This window comes from Triticum dicoccoides, chromosome 6A (assembly GCF_002162155.2).
Source record: "Triticum dicoccoides isolate Atlit2015 ecotype Zavitan chromosome 6A, WEW_v2.0, whole genome shotgun sequence".
In the NCBI taxonomy this organism is placed as follows: Eukaryota; Viridiplantae; Streptophyta; class Magnoliopsida; order Poales; family Poaceae; genus Triticum; species Triticum dicoccoides.
In genome coordinates this window covers 520,605,427-520,622,174 of record NC_041390.1, presented here as the reverse complement: position 1 = coordinate 520,622,174, position 16,748 = coordinate 520,605,427, and positions in this window count along the sequence as shown.

Sequence of the window (16,748 nt, the reverse complement as noted above, 5' to 3'; positions counted from 1 at the left end):
ATATTTGAATAAGAGATCCTGATGTTTGAAACCCATGCATGCATGAATGTAACGGAGATCTGCGCGGTGTGGTTTGGAAATGAGCATGTTGTAATGTATGCACATTGAACAAGGTCAGACTGATTTGAATTTGAGATACCGATGGCAGACATCATTTGGCCACGTCGCATCCGTGCATGGACACACTATTCTAATTGGAGATGATGGGCGGCTTTTGCATCACATATCTATATCTATACCCCTATATATTATATTTTATATATTTTTTATATTGTGTGCGGGTAACTTTAACTTTGAAAGATGGTCATTGGATGAGGCGAATCCGATGGTCCAAAGATGGCAAATTTGAGCACTACTAGCCGTTGGATATCATCTAGATTCCACCAGATTTCGCCACATGTATAATCTAGAAGACTCCATGGTTGAACTTAAGCATAATGCACAAACATCAAAACACAAGCACTTCTTATTTGTTCTAGAATCTTCTGTATCAGAATTGTCCAAATGTTTTTCTACATGATTTGCCATTATTTGTTTTTACTTTATGTCTTACGATGCACAATTCCATGAATATTAAAATAGATTAGCTTTCTTATAAAAACTAGATGATTTTGAATGAAATGAACTATAAGAATTAAACGAACATCTACATCATGCATATATGACTCAAATCTTGCATGCTAATGTGGTATTTATTCATAATTTGGTTGCCAAATCTCATGCGTGCAATGCACGTGTACCTTACTCTAGTCTAAATGGTGTTTGTGTGTGTGTTGTGCGTGTTGAGGTGCAAATTTTCTTTTTTTGGGTACACGTTAAGCTTGTTCTTCCGAAATTTCAAGCCGCGCCTTGTTATGCCGAAAATTCAAGCTAGCGTCTCTGTCTATCGTGTTGGGAAACTCCCACTTCTTCAACCCGCGCCTTGTTAGCCCGAAATATTTAAGATATATCTTTGTCTCGTTGTGCTCTGACAACTCCCTCCATCTCAACCCGCGCCTTGCTATTCTGAAATTACAACGCGCGTGAAAACTCCCACCTCCTGTGAAATCCCGACACGTGAAATGCCCGTTGTAACCCTGAACCGAAAGAACCACCTCAAATCGGTGGGGGTACTTTCGTAACTTACCCCACATTTCGCATAAGCACGTCTCTAAGCCATGGTTCCCCACTGCCATCCCATCCGCCCACCCATTCGTACACCGAGGCCGCGAAAACCCATGATGAAACCCGACACCCTGCTCCATCCGCCACCCAGCCGGAGCCTCTTCCCCGACGACGTCGTCCACAGCAACACCTTGACGTCCCTCATCCACCATACCGGATGAGGATCCGTCATCGATCTCATCGTCCCGCCGGTTCAGCCACACCGTCCTCCACCTCCAAGGAGCTGCCCCGATGTTCCCCTCGTCTTTCGCGCCACATCCATTCCCACACCGCCGTCTTCACCTGCACCACCGGAAGAGCATCATCATCACCGTTTCCTCGGATGAAGCTGCGGCCTAATCGGCGCCACCAAAGAGGTTGTACACTAATCACCGCATTTTCTTCTTGATTCAATCTCACGGTGCTGTCGGCGCTCAGTCCCGAGCCGACACGGTGCGGCTCCATCCACGGCGGCGTCGCTGGCCACTTCCTCCACATTGTCGCTCCCTCGGCTGCGACGTCCACATCAGTAGGACCTGCTACTGCTTTAGCTCTTGCTCACGCTGCTGCTTTGCTCTTGCTCTCGGTCCCCTGCCTGGTCTCCTCTTGCTCGCGCTGCTGCTCTCGCTCTTGCTCTTGCTTGCGATGCTGCTCCAATTTAGCTACACTTCACTCCGATGCCGCCGGGGTGAAGGAAGAACCAGCTGCAGCGGGGAGGGGGGCTCGCTGGAGAGGTACCCCACTATCTATCTTAGGGTTCAGGATGGGGGCGGTGGTCGCCGGTGGTGGTGGGGCGTTGGCGGGGCGGTAGCGTGGGGATCGCCGGAGAAAAAGCTCGGCACGGGGGGGCCTAGAGGGATGGCCGGGGCGGTGGCGGACCGGCGGTGGGGAGTGTTTTCGGGGCAGGCGGGACGGCGCACCGCCGGCCGCGGGCGGCAGGGGGCTGCTGTTTGGCCGGCTCAGGGGGGTGGAGGTTGAAGATGAACCGCAGGCCCTTGATTTCATATCCAACGGCTGCAAAATCGGCTGACCAGAGAAGAAAAAGTTAGTCGACCGACGTGTAGACTCACCTTGCTAGTGCGTTCAGTTTCGACAGCAAAATTCAGTTTCGAGAGCAAAATTCAGTTTCGACAGTTAAGTTTAGTTTTGACAGTTAAGTTCAGTTTCGACAGTTAAATTCAGTTTCGACAGTTAAGTTCAGAGATGAGCGGCTGATGTATTTTACATCTAGCACTTTGTGTTTATGTATTTTACATCATGTATTGGAGATGCTATTAGAATTCCACTCAGGTTAATGTTGTTCGTTGTCTCTCTTGTCCTGCTTCAGCTTCGGCATCGTACAACTCACCGGAGCTGCTCCAACGACGAAACCCTCCATCACAGCGGAGCAGTACCTCGGGTTCCATCTCCAGACGCCTAAGACTAGAGCATCCTCACCGGCCAACCCAATCACGCTGAGATCGACATGGCTTCGCCAAAGAGGTTGTACACTTGTTGCATCTCTTTTTTACTCTACATGTTATATATATTGTCCACTGAGCACTCGTAGTAACGGGAAATACGATTATTTTATCCTACTATATGACACGCAGTGAGGTACTAGGCAACTTAGCTATCCGTGATGGACTCTCTTGAACGCCATCATTATTTCTCTCTGCGCGTTTGAGCTGTGCATTTGTCGATGGGCCTGGGAGTTGAGCTAGTATGGCAGTGGCCTGGGTCCAAAGTAATAGAAGTAGCACAAAAACATTTTTTAATGTAGGATTTTCCTTGCTCAAGCCTGCCTACTAAAATCACCAGTGCTTGAAAGGAAAAGTGAATGAAAAACATCGGAATTGGAAAGTTTCCTATGGTACTACTTTTCATGAATTTGGTGCAAAGGAATGGAGCAAAGGAAAACTGTAGGATTTGTTCCTTTAGTGTCTCCTTGAAAGAAAAACCGTAGGAATTCTAATTTCCACTTCTCCTCCTTTTCATATTCCTATTCATCAAGCACAAGACTAAGAGATAGTAGCATAATAGCATTATAACCGTACATTTTCTTGTGGTTTGACTTAATCTCACCATGCTTTTTTGCATCCTGTGATCTTCCAATTGTTGTGAATCAAACACCCAGATTGGCAGAAATCCTATGTTTTTAAATTCTCTGTTTTGCACGTGCATTCCTATACTATTCCTGTCTATTTCCTATCCCTGCATTGTTAGAATCCTCAAATTCAAACAAGCCCTTACTCAATTACTTCTGTTACAGATATGTGTCAAAGAAAACCTTGTGTGGTTTGTCCTGCTCCTGTGGCGCCGTGTTCCACCCCAGCTCACCTGCTCCAACAACAGAAGGGTTCACCATAGCAGGGATCCGCTCTCCAGACTGTCTTTCGCCGCCTCAGATCTTCTTCCCCGCCGCTGGCAGCCACGACAACTGCATTACCATCATCAACTGAGCAGATGACCTTGAGGACTACACGGGTCCGCAAGAGAGGTCGCACTCTTCCGTGTCTGCTTACATTATGCGTCGCTTAATATGATGACATGCTACATTATCATCGTGTTCACCTATTAGACTCCGAGTCAGGTCCAAACTAATGCTGAAACTTGAGTTTTTAAATGGTTGTGGGGTACATATTGGGGCAGCAATCAGTACTATTTGTCTACTATCTGGTTAATCTCCGGTGTCTACTATGAGTTTCATGTTGGGTGCAAACAAACATGAAAGGAGCCATTATCTGTATTTTTTAACTAAAGCTATTATCTGCCTGCTATCATTGGTTTTGGGTCTATCCACAGTTTGCTACCATCACTCTGGATTTGTGCATGCACTCCTTACATAATCTCACTATGTTTTATTCCTATGCATGCCAGTTACTGTACACAATGGAACTGATCATGTAGAGCAAAAGAGACGAGCCTTGCGTGGCAGTAAAATTTCATGCAGACGTCGTTCCATGGTGGGCGCAAAGGCAGCCCCCCTCCACCCATTTGGATCGTAATCAAGAGGAAGATAACTATTATGAGGGGGATTCGGAAGGAGAATACCACTCCTATTTACCCCATGAGGTCTTCGCTCTAACTTGGCATGCTGATGTTGGTAATATCATGCATATGGTGCCTTGCATTGCTTACTGTATACATTAAAGATGTCATATGCTTAGTTTAGACATGCTTTGTGTCAATGCCATCTGTTTAGTTTCTTTATCATATATGTGAATCATGCAATGCCATCTTGTCTAGCCAGGCATCATATATGTGAATTTTGCAATGCCACCCTAGTTAGCCAGTCATCTTATATGTGAATTATATCATGCCATCATATTTTTATTATGTGTTAAATTTGTCAACAATTTTAGTACATTCAATTACTCTTCCTGTGCATCAGCCATTTGGCACGGTCATGGAAAAATCTGGAGCGGAAACAAGGTCTTCAGAGCAGACAATGCTATCTGACGAAGCGCATGTCTTGCTGGTTACCGATAGCTCCTCAGATGAGGATTCGGAGACAGATGACCAGTCATATCCCCCCCCCCCCCGAGGTGCATGCCCTAACTTGGCAGGGTTATGTTGCTCATATCGTGCGTATGGTATCTTGCATTGCTATGTCATTTGCTTAGTTTAGACATGCTTTGTGTGAATGCCACCTATTTAGTGTCTAATTACCATATATGTGAATTATGCAATGCCATCTTGTTGCAAGACTTTATATATGTAAATTATGCAATGTTATCTTGTTGCAAGGCATTATGTATGTGAATTATGCAATGCCATGTTGTTTAGGCAAGCGCCATATATGTGAATTATATCATGTCGTCTTTTTTTGTATTTCTCATTGCTTTTGTCGACAATGTTTGTATATTCAACTGCTCTTCCTGTGCATCAGCCATTTGAATTGGTCATGGAGAAATCTGGAGTGAAAACAAGGTCTTCAGAGCAGACAATGCTACCTGCTGAAGCAGATATCTTGCTGGTTACAGATAGCTCTTCAGAGGAGGATTCAGAGGCAGATGACCAGTCCTATTATCCTCCTGAGGTGTATGCTCAAACTTGGCAGGGTTATATTACTCATATAATGCATATGTTGTATTGCAATGCTTAGTTTTTACATCATATACACAATATTGAATGCCATCTCCTTAGTTGACACATCATATATGCGATTGCCCTCTGCTCACTTCCTTAGTATATAAATCATATATTTGAATTATATCATGCCATGATGTTTACATAGACAGCATGTATCTGAATTATGGCATGCCAACCCATTTTCTAAAGACATAATATAGTTATATCATCTCATCCTGTTTACATAGTCGTCATATTTAAATTATGTCATTCTACCCGTGAATTATATCATGCCATAATGTTTCCATCAACGACATGTTTGTGATTTATGGCATGCCAACCACTTTAATAGACACATCGTATAGTTATATCATGCCATCTTGTTTACATAGTCATCATATTTTGAAGTATGTCATTCTATCCTGTTTAGTTAGCCATCATACATGTGAAATTGTGTCATGCTATCCTATTTAATTAGCCATCATATATGTGAAATTATGTCCTGCTATTCTGTTTGCTTAGACAACATAAATGTGAATTATTTCATGCCCTGTTTTCTTCCCTACTATCCATTGCACCTGTCTATATTATAATGTATGTACATTCAATTACTTTTCTTGTTTATCAGCCATTTCAATTGGAGGGAGTGATGGCAGTATCTGTGGTAGTAAAAACACGGTCTTCAGAAAAGATCGTGCTACCTGTTGATGCAGATAGAACCACGGTTGTACTTGCCCAAGAACCAGCCCCACCACACATAACCCACACTCATGCAGATTGTACCCCTACCCAGTTGGACAGAGAACCAGCTACTCCCCTTCTAACCCCAACCCCAGCAGATAGACACCCAGTTCCCATTGACACAACACCGTCTCCACCATAGAGCACCCAAACACGAGCAGTTAGTAAGGCAACTGCAGTGCCCAAATCACTAGGACCACCACTCCGAACCCGAAGTCAATGCTTAAAGCAGAAGAAGAATTGTTCTCAGGTCAGGTTCTGTAGCTATGGTTCATACTACTTTGCTCTTGCATCACTGTATTTACTGATACCAACTAATTTCAAATTTGAAGGATGCAATTGAAACTCCAATGGCGCAACAGGTATGTTTTAAACCTGTTTCTTCAACATGTTTGGATGTTTGTTGTTGTAACTTGCTCTATGTTGATTTCAGTTTCAATTGAATAAATAGTTATGTTGTCATGCCATGCACATTACAAGTGTTGTTATTGCTGTGTAGTTTCCCACACTTATATTCTGTCTATGTTGCTTTGTCTTAAATAGATATGATTCGAACTGTATCTATCTTGATTTGGCAACATAAACTAGAATGATATAGACCATACAGTGACCATACTACATAGATATATGTTTGTTTCATGGTGTTATCCTGTCCACCTTACTACTGAACTGGTTTACCAAAATGAGTTTCATATACTACATTGTAAACCTGAGATGTGTTTGTTTGTTTCTCTTTTAGAACGCGGATAAAATATTGGAGAAGAGTACCCTGTTATGCAATGGTAAAGGAAGTAATGTAGATAAGGTTCAAGATAGTGAGACATCCCTGTTGGTCTCCAAGAAAGCTGATAAAACTATATTGAAGACACTGAGACAACCCCAAAGTCCTGTCTTGATGTAGTGTTCGAGTTACTGGCTACCACTGCTGGCACCAGCTCTTCAAACTCATTGCCTGAATTAGTTCGGCTTCTTGAGTCTCAACTTCAAGTTGAAAGACATCGATCAGATGTTATGCGATAGGAAGCCGAAGGACCAAGGAAGTCCCTACAAAATTCAGATGCATACTTTCTGGTGCAACAACAAGTGCTGGAGGACTTAAGCGACAAACAAGAGAAACTTAATAAGCTTGCTAAGCATCTTGCCAGCATTATGGGTACCCAGGATATTGTTTCTTGAGCTCTTCTAAAGTGGTTTTAGTTCTGGACTTGTTTTGCTGCGGCATTTATATGCTGCTGTGTTCCCTATATTTGCACTGGTGGCGAACTTTGATGCCCAGTGGATGTAATATGTGTAATAGCCGTGATAGCCTAGTGTAAGTTGCTTGCTTATTTATTTCCTTGTTGTCTTGTTTATTTGTTTGCTTGTAGCCAGTGCAGTTCTTTTTCTGTGGTTTGCTAGTGGCTGTAGTAACCTATTTTTTAAAACTAGGCCACAATAACCATGGGCTAATATTTACTGTAGTGACACTAGGCCTTCTACGGGCTGTAGAAACAGTGGGCCTTCTACGGGCCATAGAAACAGTGGGCCTTCTATGGGCCGTAGAAACAATGGGCCTTCTACGGGTCGTATCATCAATGGGCCTTCTACGGGCCGTATCATCAATGGGCCTTATACGGGCCGTATGATCGATTGGCCAAACATGGGCCAAACCGACCGCATTCTGGCCGTAAACGGGCTAGAGTTGGAATCGTCTGTTCATGGGCCGACCATAACGGGCCATCATTAATAGGCTGTATTTGATGATGCTATGAAAACGGCCCAACGTTTTAATGGACCACAAACGGGCCGACTGTAACCACTGGCTGAATTTGGCCCACAAGCAGAAAATGAAAGTAACGGTCCGTAAGTAAACGAATGCTGGAAATGAGCCCAAGAATAAATGGGCTCTGAGAAGGCCGAAAGATAACATGGGCTGGAGACGGCCCAACGGAATAACAGGCCGTTAATGGGTATAAAGTGATACGCTGTTTATTACGGGCCAGTTTCACCACGGGCCGTTAATGGGTGTAAAGTGATACATTGTTCATTACGGGCCAGTTTCAGCATGGGGCGCTAATGGGCCAAGAGTTACAAAGGGCCTCATATGGGCCGAAAGACGTCATGGGCTATACATGGGCCAGAAGTGAAAATGGGTTAGAATCTATTGGACGGCCCAAATGACGCTACTGGGCCTAATTCGGATAGGGCGTAACGGGCCTTGGGTTAGCGGGCTGTAAATGGGCTATATGCGTAGGCCGTTAACAGGCTTTCCATGGGCCGGCCCTTCAACTTTTGACCAAGTCAAATGGGCCGGGCTTTTCACAGGAATGGGCCACTGTTGGGCCGTGCCATGTGTCGACGTATCATAGGCTCCTTCTATCCAGTGAGTGGATGACATCTGTCCCAACGATGAGCCGACACGTGTTTCCTCTAGCCAATGATGATTTTACACATGGAAAATCCCCATTGGTCGGGGCTGTTAACGGGTTATCGGATCCAAAACCCGACCCACTAGCTTAACGGCGTTCCGTTATGGTGGATGCCACGTGTCGGTCACCCTTGACGAAAGCACTTCTGTGACGCGCGATTTATTGTCATGGAAGTGGACACTTCCGTGATGATAATTTTGGTAATGTCATGGAACACTTCTACGACAGCACAGGTTTGACTATCTTGATTCTGTCATAAATTTGTCATGGATGTACATGCATGACAAAAAAAGCGACCTACTGTGACAAACACGTATCATCGCGGAAGTGTATTTTTTTGTAGTGTAGAGCATGAAGCATATGTTTGGATGAAAGAAGTCACTTCCTCTAATTCATGTGCATCCGATGCAAGTTGCCGCCATCAATTCGAGAAAGTTTGTTGTTGCTTCCTATGGAATTATCCCAAGTTAGTCATGCATGTGCGAAGTATTCTATGGTCTGATAGGCTCGCTACCTCCATTCCATATGTGTTCCTAGTACACGAAGCCATTGATTGATTCGTTCGAGGAGAAGAAGTTGCTTCTTAAGAATCATGACTTATGCAAGGACTACGATATCCTCGATGATGGTTCCCCACCTGAACTCGGTAGTGTTTTGTCGTAAGACTACCGTGTGGGCATGCTTGTCTGGGACAGCATGTTCACATGTGTGTAGCAGAGCCAGCTCATGTTTTGGAGCTTGCTTCCATAGTTCATCCCCCGAGAATCTTGCAACGTCATCTTATCAGTTTGTGTTGCAAACTTTCTTTCCAGACACATTGTCTGAATTATCCTGTTACCAACTACATTTGAATCTCAGGCAAATATGATGGTTGGAACTTCTTCCAAGAACTATGATATAGGTTCCAGTGAAGTGGACACACCTAGCTGGAAGCACTATTATTGTAGTATCTTAATTAAGCCGTTTGGTCACTTCCCATGAGGATTTCGCATGACTTATTCTAGACGTTGTTCCTTATGGATTTTGTACTCCCGAAGTCCGACTTTTACTTGATGGCCATGTTGATGCTTTTTAAGCATGATCGTGGTAGCTAGAACATCAAGGAGAACATTAGAAGCGGAGTGCTAAATGTCTCCGGTCGATCATCCGGATTTTGTTTCCTTGGCATTGCTAAGGTAAAATCTGAGAAAGTGTTGCCTTCCTTTGCATCTGCATTCTCCATCATTGTTCATCATGATAGTCTAATGTGTTGCCAGGATCCTTGGCACGAATGTTGGTAAGATCTTGATGAGTATGGAAATTCTCAAGTTCTTGAAAGCACATTCAGTTACTAGGTTATATCCTCGGTATCAATTGCAATATGCCTCCCGTTTGCCGAGTTGTTCTATAACTCTAGTTTCTTTTCCAAACTGAGTATGCCATTCCTTCAAACTCCTTCAAATGATTATTTATGAACTGTCTTAGCCTGGCATGAAGAGTTTTAATGATCCTTGTATCAAAAGTAATTATGTTTGCCACTTAAGGGAATAGTTTTGTCAGTCACCTTCCGTAAGGTGCCCCGCTGTGGTATTAAGGGCAATATATCTCCTCGTTACTCTGAAACTAGTGCACCATCTTCTTTAGCGTGGAATTGTTGCCTACCAAATTGAGCAATCGCCATCTGTTTCCTTTCCCCCCTGATGTGTGTCTTGTGTCTCAGCTCAAGAGACGTTCTTTCCATGAGTTGATCCTGAGTTGCTCGATCTTTGAGAAGATCGATTCTTCTAGAGTTTTCCTTTCTTCTCGTTGTCATGTTGGATGGAGTTCTTAGAGCTAGACGTCGAGAAAAGATGATGATCTAATCAATGTTCTTATGAAGTGCAACCTAGATTGTGAAGATTGTGATACCTAGTGTCCTCTCTGTCTCCTTACCTCACGTCTTGAATCTCGGGACGAGATTCTTGTTTAGTGGGGGTGAGTTGTCACATCCCTAGTTCTAGTAATGCCTAGAGCTAGCATCTCTTGTTGCATCATGTTAAAATTTCTCAGAAACTTGAAATGGGGATGGCAGAAACCCCCAGCACCACTTAATCCAACTAGGGTTACTAAAATACTTTTTCAATGAACCTAAAATGCCTTCTAAAATGTTCATCATCTTTGCCTTGGTCTAGAACCTCTGTCAAAAATGGTTCTCATTTTTCTAGGATAACATTGGGTCACTGAATTAAATCATACCTTATTTGCATTTGGGCATTTAAATTGTATATAATATTTTAAATGTCCAAATATTCATGAACTGAAATGTTGGCTTTTGGAAATATTCCAAACAGTGGCCACAAGCAGTCTCATGATTTTTGGAAGTGCATAGCTATTTTTAATAAAGCCCTAAAGTTTACAGAATAATAGAAAACATCAAAATAAAAAGGAAAAGCACTTACCTGGCAAGCCCACCTGGCGGCCCAGCACTCTCCTGGCCCAACCCAGTTAGCTCCTTCCTCCCGCGAGGCAGGCAAGGAGGTGAGCGCCCACGCGCGCCGAGCTCGCCATGCCTCCACCTGCTTGCCGCCGAGCCTGCTAGACGTGTGGATGATCTCCTGCTCGTCGCCCTGACTTCCCCGACACCTCTTCGCCCCCTGCACCTCTCCCTCGCTCTCCTCCCCCCTGCCATGGCTGCCGCCATCGTAACCGCAGCCACCATCGCCTACTAGTCTCCCCGCCGTGTCCAGGAGCTCCGCCACCGTCCACTTCATCGAGCAGATTGAGCCCCGAGCGCTCTTTCGCCCCGGAGCCACCGCACCGACCTCGCTTTGCCTCGCCATCATAGGAGATCCACTTCGTCGCACTGCTTGCTCCAGCTCATCCCCGACCCCGCTGACCCTTCTGTCGTGACCGCCGTGAGCTCCTACCTCTCCTCCCCCTCTTCGTTCTCGCAACCGTTCACCGTAGCGACCACACCAAGCTTGCCCACATGCACCGCCGCCTGAGCTCGCCGCCGACGTGGCTCCGGCCATGCAACGGCCTCTCCACTGTGTCCAACGCACTCACCGCTTCGTGTAGGGCTTGTATGAGCTAACTCCAGGCCTTCTCGTCCTTCGTAGCGTCGAGTTCGAGCTCGCCCGAACTCCGGCAGCCACCAAACTTGTCGCCGGCGTCGTTTCCGGCAACCCTGAGCCCAACCACCACCACCACTCGACGCGGTTCGCTCTGGGCTTCACGTAGGTGGCCTCCGCCATCCATTTGGTCGCCAGAGCGTGAAACCCGCACCCTGCACCGCATTCGGTCGTCGCCGGCGGCTTAACGCTGGCGATTTGACACAGTTAACCATGGATTTGACCCCCCCTGGGTCACTGACATGTGGGCCCCGCCCCTTGTCAAACCAAATTTAGTAATTAAACTAACCCTAATTAGTTAGTTAACTAACTGTGTCACTGACCAGTGGGTCCCACTGGTCAGGTTTGACCTGGACCACACAGTTGACCTGCTAATGCAGCGCTGACGCAATGCTCATGCAGTAAAGGATTTTTATGGATTTATTCTTATTCAGGAAATTCCAGAAAATGACTTAAACTTCAACATTCATAGAAAATAATCTATAACTCCAATGGAATTAATTTATAAAAATTGTCAGAAAAATGCAATCTATCCATTTATGCTACTTTCATGCATGTTCAATGATACGTCTCCAACGCATCTATAATTTTTTATTGTTCCATGCTATTATATTATCTGTCTTGGATGTTAATGGGCTTTATTTTACACTTTTATATTATTTTTGGGGCTAACATATTAACCGGAGGCCCAGCCCAAATTACTATTTTTTTTGCCTATTTCAGTGTTTCGTAGAAAAGGAATATCAAATGGAGTCCAAACGGAATGAAACCTTCGGGAGCGTTATTTTTGGAACAAACGTGATCCAGGGGACTTGTAGTGGACGTCAAGAAAAAATCGAGGAGGCCAAGAGGCAGGGGTCGCCTACCCCCTGGGCGCGCCCTCCACCCTCGTGGGCCCATCGTTGCTCCACCGACCTACTTATTCCTCCTATATATATCCATATACCCCGAGAACATCCAGGAGCATGACAAAACCCTATTTCCACTGCCGCAACCTTCTGTACCCAAGAGATCCCATCTTGGGGCCTTTTCTGGAGCTCCGCCGGAGGGGGCATTGATCACGGAGGGCCGCTACATCAACTCCATGCCCCCTCGGATGATGTGTGAGTAGTTTACTTTAGACCTTTGGGTCCATAGCTAGTAGCTAGATGGCTTCTTCTCTCTCTTTGGATCTCAATACAAAGTTCTCCTTGATTCTCTTGGAGATCTATTCGATATAATCTTCTTTTGCGGTGTGTTTGTCGAGATCCGATGAATTGTGGGTTTATGATCAAGTTTATCTATGAACAATATTTGAATCCTCTCTGAATTCTTTTATGTATGATTGGTTTATCTTTGCATGTCTCTTCGGATTATTAGTTTGGTTTGGCCTACTAGATTGAACTTTCTTGCAATGGGAGAAGTGCTTAGCTTTAGGTTCAATCTTGTGGTGCTCGATCCCAGTGACAGAAAGGGAAATGACACGTATTGTATTGTTGCCATCGAGGACAAAAAGATGGGGTTTATATCATATTGCATGAGTTTATCCCTCTACATCATGTCATCTTGCTTAAGGCGTTACTCTGTTCTTATGAACTTAATACTCTAGATGCATGCTGGATAGCGGATGATGTGTGGGGTAATAGTAGTAGATGCAGAATCGATTCGGTCTACTTGTCTCGGACGTGATGCCTATATACATGATCATACCTAGATATCTATACCTATACTAATCCTAGACTCCCTAGAAATTACCAGCCATTTATCCTGTGGGACCGAATTATTATGGTCCAGATTAAATCTGATCACGGTTGTAGGAGTATCATATGGGCCTTTGTTTTTAGCCTAGGGAAATTCCCAATCTCGCGTGTCTCCTGCGTGGGGTTAGCCATTCTATGGCCCAACAAGTCATCCAACCTTCTCCATACCCGCCTCCTCCCCGAAGCACTGGCACGCCCTCGCTCCTCCTGAAGCGCGACCACGCCCACCTTGATCTCCGCCGCCACCTCCCACCCCTACCTCCGCAGTGGTCCTACGCCCCCTCTACCCCGACCTCCAGCAACACTCCTCCCATCTCGATCTCCACCGATGGTCCTGCGTCCTCACCACCCGACCTCTGGAGAAGCTCCTCTGACCCACCTCCCTCCCCGACCTCCGCTGCGCTCCCGGGCTCTTCACCGTGGTCATGCCCCCATCCATGCCGGTAGTTGGAGGTTGTACACGTACGTCTATATTTATGTTCAAGTCGAGCTTCATGAATCTGAAGGCATGTATGATCAAGAACCTATTAATTGCATTCTATTCAATCTCACATGTGTGTTCTAGATGCTAGAAGAAATACTTCTCTTTTAATTTGTATATATATATATATATATATATATGGTTGTGCGCTCGTATGTATGTACTGGCACATCTTGCTGGAACCTGATTGGGAAGTCAGATTCGCTAAATCTACGCGCCCGTGTCTTCGTACCATGTGAGTCGCAACTCACGGCCTGTATCAACAACACCAATTATATTTATTCCCATCCATGCCGGTAGTTCATGCTGGATTAGGAGGTTGTACACGTACGTCTATATTTATGTTCAAATCAAGCTTTGTGAATCTGAAGGCATGTATATCAAGAACCTATTAATTGCATTCAATTCAATCTCACATGTGTGTGCTAGATGCTAGAACAAATACTTCTTGTCACATCCCTAGTTCTGGTATGACCTAGGCTAGCCTTCATGTTTGCATCATGTTTAAATTTCATTGAAATTTGAAATGGGGATTTGTGAAACCCTCAAAATCATTCTGGAAATGACCCAAATAAAAAATTGCTCGAAAAAGGTCCAAGAAAATGCTCATGTTGCTCTCTGAAAATATTGGATAGAGATAAAAAATCAAACCAACATTTTCAGGAGCTCATAAGTATTTATTTTGGGCATTTGGAATTAATGGAGTAATTATTTGCTTGGATATATATTGTTATATATATAAAATATTGTCCAAAAATTATACGAGTAGTTGAGGAGCTCAGGAATAATACCACTAGCCCCTGCAAAATTTGGCATAAGAAAATGAAATGGTTTAGTATTTTTATTAAACCAAACAAATGTCAGAAAAATAGAAAACAGAAAACAAAAAGGGGAGAGAGAAAGGAACCTCACCTGGCTTACTTGGCGCCTCTGGCTGGCCCGTTTCTGTTCTGGCCCAGCCCACCAGGGGCAGAGCCGTCTTCCTCCTCTTGCCAGTAGGCAGAGGGGAAGCGGTGCCCGAAGCTGTGCACGCCGGCACGCAGCTGCCTTCCTGGCTCCTCCTCGTCGCGCTCAAGCGTCACCACGCACCCCTGGATCTTTTCCCCTCTCTCTTGCTCACTCTCCTCCTCCCCAGCTCTCACCCACGCGACCACCGCACGCAATCAGAGCCGCCGGCGATGAGTCCCCGAGCTCCGCATCGTCGTCCTCTTCATCCAAGCCGAGCCAAGCAACCGGAGAAGAACCACAACACCATCCCCAACGTTTTCTTCGACCTCGGTACCCGGAGGTCCTCGCCGTCGATTCACCTCGTCCAGGCCTCCCCCGAGCTCGCGCTTGACGCCATCGAGACCGCTGTGAGCTCTCCTCCGTCTCCCCTCCGTCCCCGTGCTCGATTCCGTGCCGTAGCCATGCTACCCATCGCAACCGCGAGCGCCTCACCGCCGTGGACAGGGCCACCGTAGCTAGCGCCCGAGCACACCACCATGCTTAGTGCAATGCCAGGAGGCCGTCGAGGCACTCCGTAGCCCCTGCCGTGCCCTACAGCCACATCCCGCCCGGAGTCATTCTTCGGCCGCCGCCTCGAGCTCGATTCCGGCGAGCTCCGGTCGTCCCCGCCTCTCCCACTTGCCCCAGAAGACGCGGACGAGCCCTGGCTCCTCGCCCGTGGTCTCCGCAGCCTATATGGTCACCGGAGGACCAAATCCGAGGCCCTCCGCCACGTCTGGCCTCGCTGGCGTCGAGTCGCCGGCGGCTTTGACCCCGCTGACCAGGGGTTTGACCTCCCCTAGCTGGCTGACAAGTGGGCCAGGCCCGTGCTAATTTTAGTTAAGTGTTAGTTAAACCTAATTAGCCCGCTGACACTGACAGTAGGCCCTGGCGCCTTAATCTTTTAGTTAAATCAGAAATAACCCCCTATTTAACCTGTGACACTGACGTGTGGACCCCACACATCAGATTTGACCTAGTCAGCCGCCTTTGACTTGCTGACGCAATGCTGCTGTCATTCTGACGTAGTAATGGTTTTCTAGATTTAAAATAAATCAGGAAAATCCAGAAAATGTTATAAACTTCAAAAATTCATAGAAATTCAACCGTAGTGCAGATTGAAATAATTTATATATGAAAAATGATCAGAAAAATTCAATCTATCCATATGTACAATTTTCATGCATGAAAAACCAACTTATACATCCTGTATATATGAAAACATATAAATGGCATATTTAAGAGCTTAATTTGGAGTTGCATTTGAACCCTTGGTTCAAATGGACTTCAACCAAATAAATGCTAGATGCATTAACTCAAACAACATCACATACTCATGCCATGTTCATGCATCATATTGTTGCATATGGTTCTGTTTTATTTTCGACACCGTTCCTTCTCGATAGGTCCTGCTCCGGAGACCGGTCCAGAGTACCTGACAGTGGAGCAGTGCCCCCTGTTGATCTACTAGGCAAGCAAACCCCCTTGTTCATTCCGATACAATCCTACTCTCTCGCTCCTGCTCTCATTTATTGCATTAGGACAACAATGATTCAACTGCTACTTTATGCTATGGTAGTTGAACCCATTCCTCTGCATGACCTGTCATTGCCATACTAAATAGTTAAAACCCACTAGCATGTGTAGGAGTTGATTGAGCCATGTTGTGTTCCTACCATGCCATGCCTGCTATTGCTTAGAGTTATGTCAAGTCTGATTCATCGGGAATGAATTGGAGTGTTACGATATGTTCTGGTGCTGAGAGTTAAGCGTGTGAACACGTTTTGGTAAAGGTAGCAGTGAGAGGCCATGTAGGAGTACATGGTGGGTTGTCTCACTGGAACCGTCCCTAAGAACTGAGTTCTGTGTATGTTGTCCGATGACAAGATACTACCACACATTGGGTTCTGGTAAATCGACCCCTCTCGACTTATTAGCCAACTTGATCTCTGTCTTGGAGTTGCAAATAGTTTCTGGTGTTTGTAGGTAGTGCTATTTTTCTGCCGAGTGGCACCCGGCAGGGTGGACTTGGGACAGACTAGGCACCGTGGCCCGGTGTACCGAGTGGCACCCGGATGGTGGGCTCAGGAACCCTGTACACATCGTT